Consider the following 13,253-nt stretch of genomic DNA (forward strand, 5'->3'; position numbering starts at 1 on the left):
CTTTCTCACACCCCATTCTAGACCCTCGACCACGTACTGTTCCTGTCAGTCACCTTCCACTCAAAGAAGCGCCTCCCTCCCTCTCTGCTCACGTACCCACCTGACTCTCATACCACTGTCACATACTGTCAAGTCTTACGTTTTTTGCGCGTCTTACAAAATTTCGGTGATTTTCAAGTCTTACGGCGTAAGTTCAAAATCTTACGTTTTTTCTCCGCTTGCGACGTTTTTTTTTTTTTTCAATATATGTTTGATTTAAACAATTGGAAATATATCGTACGCGGCATATTTAGATTCATGTGAGCGTGCTGAGTAACGGTTACTGTTACGGTTAAGGGAGCTTAAGGCGGCTTAATTTACACCTGCCTGGGACAGAAAACCTAAGTTTCAGGATGAAGTGCTTAAGAAAGTGATGTATACTGAAAAGAAAAGTGTGTAGAAGTGAAAAAGAAGAAAAGAGGAACGAAAGAAGGAGGACCTAGGTCAGGTCAGGTGTCGTTCGGGAAGCTTGGCCTTTAATTGTATCGGCGCTTCCCTGATGATCTTCACTGGTCAGTTTTCAGGTTGTTCGTGTCTAGGCTTTTTCTTTGTTGTTCTCTCTTTCTCCACATTTCATATATCACTGGCTTGGTTTCTTCGATCAGCTCTTCTTTAAATAATAGTTCTCCAATTTAGTCTTCTTCTTCCTCTGTAGTGAGTCTTGCTATTTGCAATATCTTCTTTCTTTCATTTGCATAAGCTGGGCACTGGATTAAAAAATGGGTTAAATTTTCTAGTTCACTATTGCACATGATGCATTTTGTGTCACCATTCGTGTGCCTATTCCTGTCACTCAATTTTAGGTTGTTAGTCCTTGCCTTATATAATATTTCTGATGATGGCTTGTTGTCATAAAACCTAAGAAGCGATACAAAGCGGCACAGGTCAAAAGAAGAAGAAGAAGAAGATCAAGAGCAGGAGCGGGAGAGTGTAAACACAGACACGAGGCAAAGTCTGTCTGTCTCCCCGACCTTCAGGAGAAGACCAAGGAGAAGGAGAAGGTAGGGAAGGGAGATACACGGAGGGAGGAAGGGAGGAAATGAAGGAAGGAAGGAAGGGAAGGGAAGGAAGGGGAAGGAAGGAAGGAGGTGGTAATTTCCAGACTGTCACCTGCGGGACTCTGCGCCAAAACTATTTTTGGTAAAGATACGCATTAGGTCCGTGCCAGTATCTCATAATCTACTTTATGAAACATCAGTATCTCTTCATATATCTTTTCTACAAACCTTCAACAGTCATGGAAACGCTTTGAAAATCCAATTCAAGGACTTTTTTTTTACTCTTGAAAATAGGGGATAATGTTTACGGAAGCGCGTCGCCTCCTCTGGCGGCGGCCGCGACGACGCTGCAGCCGCCGCAGCCGTAAAATAGCTCGCAGAGGGTTTAGGGTCGGGGAGCATATTTAAACTACTCCAACCGAACTTTACGACCTACTCACGGGGGCTGCGCCCCTCGACCCCTTCTAGCCATCCCCCCTGGACCCCCCACATGTATATGTGATTTATTTCAGCAAGGAGTTATTTCTCGCAACACCGGCTGCAGCGTCGCCAGAGGAGGCGACGCGCTTTCGTAAACATTATCCCCTATTTTCAAGAGTAAAAAAAAAGTCCATGAATTGGATTTTCAAAGCGTTTCCATGACTGTTGAAGGTTTGTAGAAAAGATATATGATGAGATACTGATGTTTCATAAGGTAGGTAATGAGATACTGGCATGGACCTAAAACGAATCTTAACCCTATTTATTCATGTAATTTTCGTTGTGCTGTGAAGTAATCTGCTGACTGTTTCTGTTTACTTACTTGGTTTACTTGGTGTTTAGAGGCCCCGCCTCACAGTCGTGGCGGTCCACTGCTGCACCCGGTCCTGCCATCCCTGCTCAACTGGCCGATTTGGTCCGGTATCGTGTTGGAAGTCCTACATCTTGAGGTGTAGCCCGGCACTGGAGGTTCGTCTGGGACTGTTTGTTGCAGCTTGTCCAACCCATTCTTAAACCTGTTTACCGGGCAACCTGTTAGGTTTCAGACTTCCTTAGGCAGACTGTTGAAGATTCGTGGCCCTTCATGGGACAGACTCGAGGCCAGCAGGGTCCTGCCTCCACCTGGGGCTCTTGTGGGGAGGGATCTTCTGCTGCACTTTCGTCCAGTCCGCTGATTGACGTGCTCTTGCAGTGCATTGTGTGTGGTGTCCAGCACCAGACCTTCTAAAATTTTCCATAAGTATATGGCCCGATACCTGTCCCTTCTTCTTTGTTGTGAATAGAGCCCCAGTTTCTGTAGACGTTCCCAGTAATTTAGGTGACGTACCCCTCTGATTTGTCTTGTGAAGGCTCTCTGCACAGTTTCAAGCCTCTGCACATCGCCCTTCTTGTGTGGTGACCACAGCTTGCTAATAGTCCAGCGTAGGCTGCACCAGGGCCTTCCAGAGGGTTAACATTACCTTGGGTTCTCTGGAAGCAAATGTTCTAAGGACCCAGCCTTCCATTGCCTTTGCCTTCTTCACTGTTTCTGTGATGTGGTGAGAAGGAACCGTTGTCGCTGAGGTGAACCCCAAGGCACTTTACATGAGGTTGTCCAGATATTTGTTGCCCTCCTTCTGTCAGTAGCAAAGTAGACATCTTGATGGTGTGGTCAGGGCCACATCTCAGCATTTCAAACTTGGCCTCGTTGAATGCCATGTTGTTGGTTGCGGCCCAGGCATGCACTTTGTTGAGGTCCTCTTGTAGGTGGGCGACTCCCTGCATGGTGGTGGTAGCGTGACTCACAGTGGTATCATCGATGAAAGAGGAGATAACCGAGCTCCTGATCCCTCATCGATGTCTCCCATGTGTATAAGGAAGAGGAGGGCCCAGCACTGATCCCTGTGGCACACCACTGATGACGCTGGCCTCACTGGACTGGTGGCCATCCACTGTGACAACTTGGACTCTTTCTGTAAGGAAGTGGTAGAGCCAAATACCTAGCTTCCCTTTAATCCCCAGAGTCTTGAGCTTATGGAGTAGAATGCCGTGGTCAACCTTGTTGAAGGCTTTAGAGAAGTCAAGGAACACGACATCTATGTTCTTGCCGCAGCCAGGTTCTCCAGGAGCCAGCCATAGTGTTCCAGGAGTTTGGAGAGACAGAACCGCCCTTTTCTAAGGCCATGTCGATTGTTACTATGGAGGCTGTTCTTTTCCATGTAGGCTATAATTTTGTCTGACACATTTCTCAAATTTTTTTATAAGATGTGACGTTAGGGCAACTGGTCTGTAGTTTTTGGCCTGACTTTTCCCCTCCTTTGTAGAATGGACACACCGTGGCTCTCTTCATTAGGGTTGGCACTATTCCCGTGTCCAGTGAGCACCTCATAACTTTTGGATGGGGTGAGCCAGGACTTCACTACATTTCAGGAGCAGTATGGCCGGCACTCCATCAGGCCCGGCTGCAGAATTTGATCTGAGCTCCTTTATGGCTCCCTTGATGTTGTTAACTGTGATCTCCATGTTAGTTAAGTGGTCTTGGTGGCCTGCGTCCTCTGTGAAGAATGCTACTGGGTCGTGGATTACTGATCGGGTCTGAGGGGTGCTGAAGGTACTACTGTATTGCTGCATCAGTACTTGGCATGCTTGTTTGGGGCTCTGTGTTGTTTTCCCCTCTTCTGTTTGCAGTGGCCCAATCTGTGTTTTGGTTCTTGAGAATTTTTTGCAGTAACTATAGAAGTATTTTGGGTTCTTCTGAATGTTATTCACTGCACACGTTTCCTCCTTGGTCCTTTGATCTTTGTGCGATTCTTTAAGTTTTTGTTCTATTTCTTCAATTTTCCTGCTTATTGAGTGCCTCTGTTCCTCATGCTGGGACTCAGTCAGTTGCTTGTGGAGGGATGCTCTTCCTCATCAGAATTCGTCGGTCCCTTGGGATGTTGTGGCGCTGAGCAGAGGCACTCTTCCTCTTTATTGGGATGTGGCCCTCACATATCTCCAGCACTGTGTTAATGAAGGCCTGGAGCATAGTGTTTGGGTTATTTCCTCCCATGATATTACCCCAATCGACTTGACCAAACTCACACTGCACAAGCTCCCAATTTATTGTTTCACTTTAAAAATTAAATTTTGCAAAGGGAGAGGACTCCGTTTTGTTAGATTCCCAATTTTTTAACCTTGTCTTCCTGTACGTCGTATTTATTGTATTAAGCTGTGATCCGAGAATATTGTTTTCTCCACTTTGTATGTTTCTATTGCATCCTGGTTATTAGTGAAGACAAGGTCTAAAATGTTGTGTGCTCTGGTAGGCTTGGTTATTTGTTGGGTGAGGAAGATTTTGTCGGTGAAATCAAGGAGCAGTTTAGCTTGGGCTTGGTCGTCCAGGGTGCCGCCTGCAACAGTACCTTCCGGCCAGTGGATGGAGGGGAAGTTAAAGTCCCCACACAAGATAAGTTCAGGCAAAGGTGCTGGTTGGTCTTCCAGTATTTTTGCGACCTTTTCCATTGCCGCTGTAAAGTTGTGCAATGTACACTGGGGTGGGCGGTAGCAATTTATTATTATTAGATTCATCTTTCTTAGGTGGATGATGATTAGTTCCACTTGTCCATTAGAGTAAGAGAGTAAGGATTTTGTGTCAACAGATATTTCATTTCTTACATATATTATTGCTCCTCCGTGACACCTAATTTCTCTGTCTGTTCTAAATGGTGTGTAGTTTTTGATTTGTATCTCCTCATCTTTCACACTACTGCTCAAGTGTGTTTCAGTTAGGGCTATAACCAAGGGTTCCACTTCTGCCAAAAGCTCCCTCAAGAAGGGGACTTTGGCTTGATTTGTTTTCGGGTACAGTCCTTGGATGTTGCCCATTATGATGTTCTCTAGCGAGAGGTTATAGCACTGATCCATGGGGCGCCGATGGTGGGCTGGCCTGGTGGTACCCAGCTCGCTCTGTTCTCCTTCATGAGGTTGTTCAGTAGCATCTCCTGAGTCTCCATGGCTTTGACTAGGGCTGCCATGTCCATCCTCAACCCTGTTGCCAGTTCTAAAAAACCTCTGCCTTCGGTGGCAACCGTAGTGGTAGTGGGGGCAGGTGTTCCAGGGGTAAGGGTCATAGCCTGGGCTACTGCAGCATTGGATGGTGTGGGCTGTGGTGGTGGTGGTGCTACTTCCCTTCTCTTCCTAGTGCCTTTAATGTGCTGGTATTTGCAGGACTCCTTTTGGCACTTATTTCCTTACAGAATCCCAGCACATCATGGGGTGGAACATGGAGCGCTTCCACCCTTGATTGCACCCGTGTTCTCCTTTAACACCATGTGCCAGCAACTTTGGACATTGTTTTGGGTGTCTAAATTTAGTCCTTACCAGGCACTCCATGCTTGCACACACCCCTTCTGTAGAAACGGCATATCAGCATTTCCTTTTGCCTGTTACTCACTAATGCTGGGGTACTGGTGTCTTCTTGTTGCTGCTGCTGCCGCTGCTCTGCCTGGTCTGGTGCTATGGTAGGTGTGACCTCTTGGCTCAGGCTCAGCCGCATATCCTCCGGGGAGCTCCATGAACTGAGTGGATCATTGCCCGTGGCATCCTCTGCAGTGTCTCCATTTACAGTTTGGGTGTCATTACTGCCCTGTGACTCTTGGCTGTTATGGGTAGTATCTTCAGGGTTAGTATTTGTACCCACGAGTTTTGAAGCCAGAGGCCTGTTTCTTGAGATCATAGCCAGATCCTTCCTTTTACACTCCTCCATTTCATTTGCTTGAGTTGCATAGTCAGAGAAACTTTGCCTAGCACATGGCTGACATGTGTACTTTCTGTTAGTATTCACCAGCATGATTCCTAAATGTGTAGGCACTCCTGAGCATACATGGTGACTCCACATGTTGCAGGTGTTACACTTTATACCACTGTCACAATGGAGCTGACATATTATACATGGGAAAATATTTTTCCTACCTGAGGCATCTTCATTGTTTTCATTCTGGGTAGGGGCCTTCTGGGTAGAGGCAGACATCTTGGCTCTGCTGGGACTGTCTTCCTGGAAATGGTGTATATCTTCCTTCTGCTGTGATCCTAGCAGATGTTGTTGTGCAAATTCATTACTGACAGTATTCACAGATGACCTGGTGATTGACTGCTGTATGCTGGTGTCCTAATTATTACAGAAAAGGCTTGAATCTTGGAGAGCTCATTCTCTGCTTCCAAACACCAGTGTTGCCACTCTGTCTTCTTCACGTTCATAAAGCGATGCAATACTCTACTCAGCCTCCATTCCTATCCTTATGTGTCCTCAGGAACCAGTGTAGGAGGTCCTGGTGGAGTCCTGCAGGAGGCGGTGAAGGGGACGTATGGAGGGCCGAGCACCACCACCTGTCTGTTCGGCTAATCATTGAATAAAACGAGACTTTTCACTGCCTGTCGTGCACCCGTCACCGCCGCCGCCGCTGCAAAATAACACTACAAGCCCTGGACAATAATGAGTGTCATCAAGGTGCAGCAGTAATGTCTATGGCATTATAATCATCCCTCGACTCATGGCGCTGTCGCTGTTTGTTCATCAATGCTGCGTGCTTGTTGAGAGAGAGAGAGAGAGAGAGAGAGGGGGAGGGGGGGACAAGGCTTCCATCAACAACACACAGCACAGCTGCAAGATAACTTGTGTGTTGAATGCCCTTGTGGCTCAGTGGAGAGGAAGTGTGTTCATTATTTATAAATAACATAATAGTAATGACAGCACAAAGAACTAATTATTCTTTAGTTGCTCTCAATTTTCTGAAGATGACAAACCACAGAAAACACCTCTAAGTGTTTTATGGTGAACTGGCCTGTTTTTTACAGTGATGCGTCGGCTTGCGAGTGCCTTAGTTTACGAGCGTTTTGATTATGAGGAAAAAAAGTCACTAAAAATGCTTTGTTTTACAAGTGGTGACTTGGTGTACGAGCATCCTGTTTGTACAAGTCGAAGACGCGAACGTGGGTTCCCTTTGTTCGCTGCAAGATGAGAGCGCTCAGCGGAAAACACTGGGACTGGGATCTCAAACTGGTGTTGCACTGGGCCTTTTTCCTCCAACATGGCGCCGCTTGCCAAAGTAAGGGCTGCTGTGGCTTGTGCTGCTGGTACTCAAATTATGGACTTGTTGCTACAGTTACATGGAAGGAAGAAGCCGTTGTGGGCACCATCATGGCTTCAAAGACGGGAGGACAGGAGTGTACCCACACCAACAACTTGCTCCCATTTAGGTGTACGGGCAACTGCGGTTGCTCTTAGCCCCAACGGTTGGAGGAAAGCGCCCAGTGTGCCGGCGCCTTCAGTCCACATTGCACACTGGCAGAGGCAGCACCCGCGCTCGTGTACGCTTACCTTTGTGTTCTAGTGTGCGGTCTTTGTGTTTTCAGCACTATTTTATTTGTGTATATTTTTTTCACATCCTATTTATATTATTTATTATTGCTGTTTGTAAGTAAAATTACCCTTATTTTGTATAAAATATGTAAATGATTTTTATGTTAATATTTTATGGGATACGTATGTGATTCATTAATGGGATCCGCATTAACTTAAATGAAGAAATTCATTTTGGTTTATGAGTTTTTTGGTTTGTGAGCAAAATTCCGGAACGAAGTAAACTTGTAAACAGAAATATATCTTTCTTTCTTTCTTTATTTTTTTCTTTATTTTGTTTTTGTTTCAAAGCCTGTAGCACCAGTTGGCTTTCTTGAGGGGCCTGGTGGTCGGCCGGAGCCTGTCTTGGTGCAGGCAAGTGTTTATAGTGGCACCACCTTTTCTTGGCTCATGCTGTCCCCCGGAGCTCATTCTTGAATGACTTGGGCGGTTTTTCAAGAGTCCGGGTAGATAGGTGGTCTTCAGGGCACCATGTGGGTAGTCTTAGGCCACTCGCAGTGACTGAAAAATCCCCGGTGGTATCGGCGGATTCAAGCCCGTGTCGTCCAGAACGCGGTGAGCGCGGGGCTAGCACGCTGACCACTCAGCCACCGCCTACCCAGTGAATGATCCGAGGCCTTAGAAGCTTGCCTGGGGTCAAACCTCTAGAATTACACCCGAGTCAAGACGGTGGCTGGCTTGGGGGACTGTGGTGGAAAGGGTAGCCAATAATTTTGAAACTGTTTATTTTTTGGCAAAATATGACACTTTTGTTATGAGATTGTTTTACCTTCCAGAAATCACCAAATGACTGGCCCTTTCACTTGGCAGCGTCAACTCACCATTCAGCCGCTGACCCCCAATGACAGACTTCCGGGAGACTGGAAGGTTAGCAGAGCACACGTGTGGCAACCAAAGAGCAGCTGTTAAGTAGCAGACGAGACATAGAAAGGTGCAAGTAAAAACCTTTAATTACTATACTATTACTATTGGAAGGTTAGCAGAGCACACGTGTGGCAACCAAAGAGCAGCTGTTAAGTAGCAGACGAGACATAGAAAGGTGCATGAAGTAAACCTTAACTATTACTGCTACTATTACTATTGGAAGGTTAGCAGAGCACACGTGTGGCAACCAAAGAGCAGCTGTTAAGTAGGAGACAAGACATGGAAAGGTGCATGAAGTAAACCTTAACCTGATTATGTTTTGTTTTCTATAAACTGTGGAGAGGGAGTGTATTTGTATGAAGGTATGCATATGTGTGTGTGTGTGTGTGTGTGTGTGTGTGTGTGTGTGTGTGTGTGTATTTACCTATTTGTAGTATACAGGGTCTGACCTTAAGCTGGGACAGTCCTTTTTTCCATTCTATGCTTCTCCAACTTTTCCTTCATTATATGGACACTGCCACACGCTTCAACAATGTCTTTGCTAAGTCCACTCCATGTATCCACACTCCTGTGTGGAAAACTGTACTTCTTTAAGTCTTTCAAACAAGTCCCCTTCCTCAACTCCTTGCTGTGTCCTCTTAGTTGCCTCCTCCCTTCCGTCTGATTAAGTAATTTCTGTCCAACACGTCCATTCCACTTGTGTTCCTGTACAGCACTATCAGGTCTCCTCTTTCTCTTCTTTCTCCCAGTGTTGGCAGGCCCAGTTCCTCCAATCTAGTCTTGTATGGCAGGCTTGATAGTTCTGGTACCATCTTAAGCTACGGTTACACTAGTCACTGTTACCCCTGGTCTGGAAGCCAGCCGTAGGCCTGGTTTACAACGAAAGTGGTCACACAGAAGCCTGCCCAGTCCGGCCGCCTGCGCTCTTCCGCCAAGCCCAGATGTAAACAAAGCACGACAACCATGGATATGGGAAGCGAGGAGGACTGTGCCGATATTATTGAGGCTCTCCAAGAGGCTATATATTGCCTCTTGTGTCCATGAAATTGGTTTTTCTAGGGATGCCATGGTGACTTCGTTGGCGTTGGCTTGACGAGGGCCTGTGTTTGTTTACTTCTGGTTTCCAAGTCAAGCGAGTGTGAAGGTGCTGTGTTTTATTAATTTGTGTGCCGTTAGTTATCATTAATTATACAGGAAAACTAATAATTTCATTATATAATAATACAATATTTATATATTTTGTTATATAGGATAATTTGGTTTTAGTAGTATGCTTGAATACTACAGTATTTCAATATCTCTGCTGCACCCCACTGTTGCCAGATTGTCGTACTCAGAGCATAGTATTTACCGGCTTCTGACGCCTATCTATTGCCAAGAAACATCAGGAATTAACTATTTTAACAATAATTATAAGTGAATCTCCTTATTGGGGTCCACGAGTCAGTTTTTGGGTCTGAAGTCGGTAAATATAAGAGGCTGAGCAAGACAGTCTGGCAACTTTGCACGGTGCGCCAACCATACCACTGGGAGAACAACAATCCAGCACGTCCACGCAAATTTACCCTGGGCTGGGTGCCCAGCCCAGCCAAAATCGGCCAGCCCAGGGGTAGCAGTGACTAGTGTAACCGCGGCCTTAGTTGCAATCCTTTGTATCCTCTCAGGTTTCCTTACGCCCTTTTTCCTGTGTGGTGCCCAAACAACTGCTCCATACTGTAACCTTGGTCTAATCAATGTTATTATTTTCTTCACCATGTCCCCATCCAAGTAGTGAAATGCCACTGATGTTTTGCAGCAGACTATGTTTCTCCGAATGTCTTGTTTATGTGCTTCTCAGGTGTCGTGTATCTTGCATAATAATTTCTATAAGTCTTTTTCTTCCTTCACTGTGTGGATGATTGTCTCCCATCCTATACACTCAACTTGGTCTGTTTTTACTCCCTCCCATTTTCATTGTGTGACATTTCTTTCCATTGAACTCCATTTCCCATTCTTTACACCATTCATGTATCTCATTTAAGTCTTCCTGCAGTTTATTACAATCATCCTCGTCTCATTTTTCTAAGCAGTTTGGCGTCGTCTTCAAACAAACTCATGTAACTCTTTACTTCTTCTGGCACATCATTTATATATATTAAAAACATTATAGGTGCTAACACTGATCCCTGAGGAACTCCACTTGTGACATTTCTCCAGTCTGATTTCCCATCTTTAAACACAGTTCTCATTTCTCTGTTTGCTGGGTAATTTTTCATCCATTGTCATTTTTCTCCTCAATCCTCCTCTACTTTCTGATTTCCACAGCAGTCTCGTATGTGAAACTTTATCAAATGCCTTTTTAGGTCCAAAAATATGCAGTCTGCCCATCCATCTCTGTCCTGCACTATATCTGTTACTCTTGAGTAAAGACATAAGATTTGTGACACAAGATTTACCTTGTCTGAATCCAAATTGACTTTCATTTATTATCTTCTCTCTTTCTAGTAACTATTCACCCAGTGTCTTTTAATTACCTTCTCACACAACTTGCACGTGTCACTTATCAGGGAAACCGGTCTATAGTTCAGAAGCTCTTGTTTATTTCCGCTCTTATATAACAGGACCACATGTGCCCTCTTCCATTGCACTGGGACTTCCCCGGTCTTGACTGAACAACTTACAATGTCCTGAACGGGTTCTGTTAGCTGTTCACTGCACTCTTTCAGTGCTTGGCCTGATAATGCATCTGGAGCCGTTGCCTTCTTGCCATCTAGTGATTTCAGTAGCCCCAGTATCTCTTCTGTACACACTTTATACACTTAAGTTTGTCCGTGCTTTATCTTTCCCCTTCTCTGCTGCCAGACATCTTGTGCTAAACCACTCTTTCTTCCCTCTTTTCTTTATCACACAGTAGGGCACCCACTTTGCCACACCTTCATTGTAAGTGTTAAGGAAGTGGTCATATTTTTTTTTTTTTTTTTTTTACTTTTCTCAGCTTTTTCATTTCTGGGCAATTCAAACTTCCAAAAACCTCCCAAATCACTGTACTTAGCTTTGCTATAATTCCTTCTTTTCTCCTTATGGTTTTCTGACCCAATCTCTTCACATTCTTCATCATTTTCTGTTTGTAATACTTCATGGTCACTTTTTCCCAGCGGGCACTCATGTTGCACTTCACTTAACAGGTCTGTTCCTTTAGTGAAAATTAAGTCCAGTCTTGCTGGTTCATCCTCTCTAAATCTCGTCTCTTCCTTCACCCACTGTGTCATGAGGTTTTCTGTGGACAATTTTAAAACTTTAGCTCCCCATGTATTTGCTTCACCTTCCACTTAGTCAGGTCTACTATGTTCTGAAATACAGATTCGTTGGCATTTTGGGGGATTTTATAACTACATTTTTTGAAAGCTTATGACATGATGATTCAAAAAAACAATGTGGCCAAAGTTTTCTAGGTCATCTTGGCACCCATTTTGGTTTCCAAATATGGCAACTTTCAAAAATCTGAATTTTCACTTTCTTGACTTTTATTTCACTTGGAATCACGATTGAAGTGACTAAACTTACATATGATGGACTAACCTTGAATGTTTTGAATAATTTGTGTAGTAAATATGTAATTATCGCAGGTGCAACAAATGTATGTTGATATATACTTTCAAGGCGGCAGTAACTTAATGCAAGTCCTTTTTATTTCTTCAGGTATGAATGAATAATCATGAGTAAAATACCTCACCTAGGCAAGCTTGGTGCAGCACCAAAAGATGAAGATACACTCAACTGGAATCTCTGCATACTGTGTCAGAGCCATGACCAAAGTGGAGGCCTTAAGGTATTACATCCAAGAATAGATTCCTGTCAGACAGTCCTAGACGCAGTCAAAGAGAGAGTCGGTTTTAAGGGGCGTGCCTATTTTTTGACGAATATATTTGAAATCGGACGAGTACATGTTTTTCGCTCAGCGTGGCCGGGAAACCCTAAATTACCATGTGGTGAGGTTTGTTTTCATAAAATTAAAACCCCTCCCCCCAGGGGGGGCTTTAGAGTAACAGTCGGACATGCGCGTCATAAGACGCTCTTGTCAACATATGCGGTATCATTCGTATATACGTAAAAATTGCATTAGAATATTTTATTTCTTCGTAAATTTTGTCATGTCATCCTCTCTTCTTCACGTGGAGAGGCAGGGGAGGCAGAGAGGTGCCACCCCGCCAGTGCCAAGCGAGAGACAGACGGGAAAAGTATGTCGTACTTTCCTCTCCAGCCAAAAAAAACGTCCTGACAAATGATGTACAAGCGCAAGGCAACCAGAAAAAGTCACCAACATCAAGAGGGCTTATGGAGCGGCCAAACCTCAGAAAACAAGCAAGAGCGTAGCGTAGAAGCAAGGCACTCCCGCGGCACTCGCGCTACCTGGCCACAATGAGGAAGGTGGCGCCTTCTGACACCCTCACCTGCGAGTGAGTAATACTTTCTTAGAAAGGGGGACCAGATGCCTTATGATTCTGAGGTAAGTCAACAAGGTATATACAGTCATATGTGAGAATTTCATATTAATCAGATAAATACAAATGGCAAGACAGGGAGAAATGTAAAAAAAATCTTTAGGAGCCGATATCTCGAAAAGTATCTTTTTAACCTTCAAATAATTTCACAAAACCGGTAAAACATCTAAATGACTTTTGTTAGGTATCATTTTAAACTACAACTAAAGGGCGATTTTTTGTTGGAAATGGATTTTCAAAAATGTCAAAAGAAAACGGGACACAGAGTGGAAAAAATAAAAAGTGACAAAAAATTGTAATTTTTTTTCTTCGATGACAAAACAAAAAATCAAAAATTCACTTCCAACAAAATGTAGATAGGTAAACAAAGTTTCTATGGTATTTTTTCAAAGCGATTAACTGAAAAATAAAGCCTGTGAAACAAAAAAATGAAAAACACGCTTTGTTTGAGTCTCTCCTAAACTTCACCTGATTTTGATGAAATTTGCAGAATATCATTTCTTTACATCAACA

At 44.3% G+C, this 13,253-nt stretch overlaps 1 long non-coding RNA gene across 1 annotated transcript; it reads left to right on the forward strand.

The window, feature by feature from the left end:
* Positions 1 to 943: 943 nt before the first annotated feature.
* On the forward strand, positions 944 to 13,001 carry LOC126991985 (uncharacterized). Its single transcript, XR_007746015.1, has 3 exons — positions 944 to 1,040; positions 8,172 to 8,326; positions 11,938 to 13,001. It is a non-coding gene; the product is annotated as an uncharacterized LOC126991985 (long non-coding RNA).
* Positions 13,002 to 13,253: the final 252 nt, after the last annotated feature.

Source organism: Eriocheir sinensis, unplaced genomic scaffold (assembly GCF_024679095.1).
Source record: "Eriocheir sinensis breed Jianghai 21 unplaced genomic scaffold, ASM2467909v1 Scaffold379, whole genome shotgun sequence".
Lineage (NCBI taxonomy): Eukaryota > Metazoa > Arthropoda > Malacostraca > Decapoda > Varunidae > Eriocheir > Eriocheir sinensis.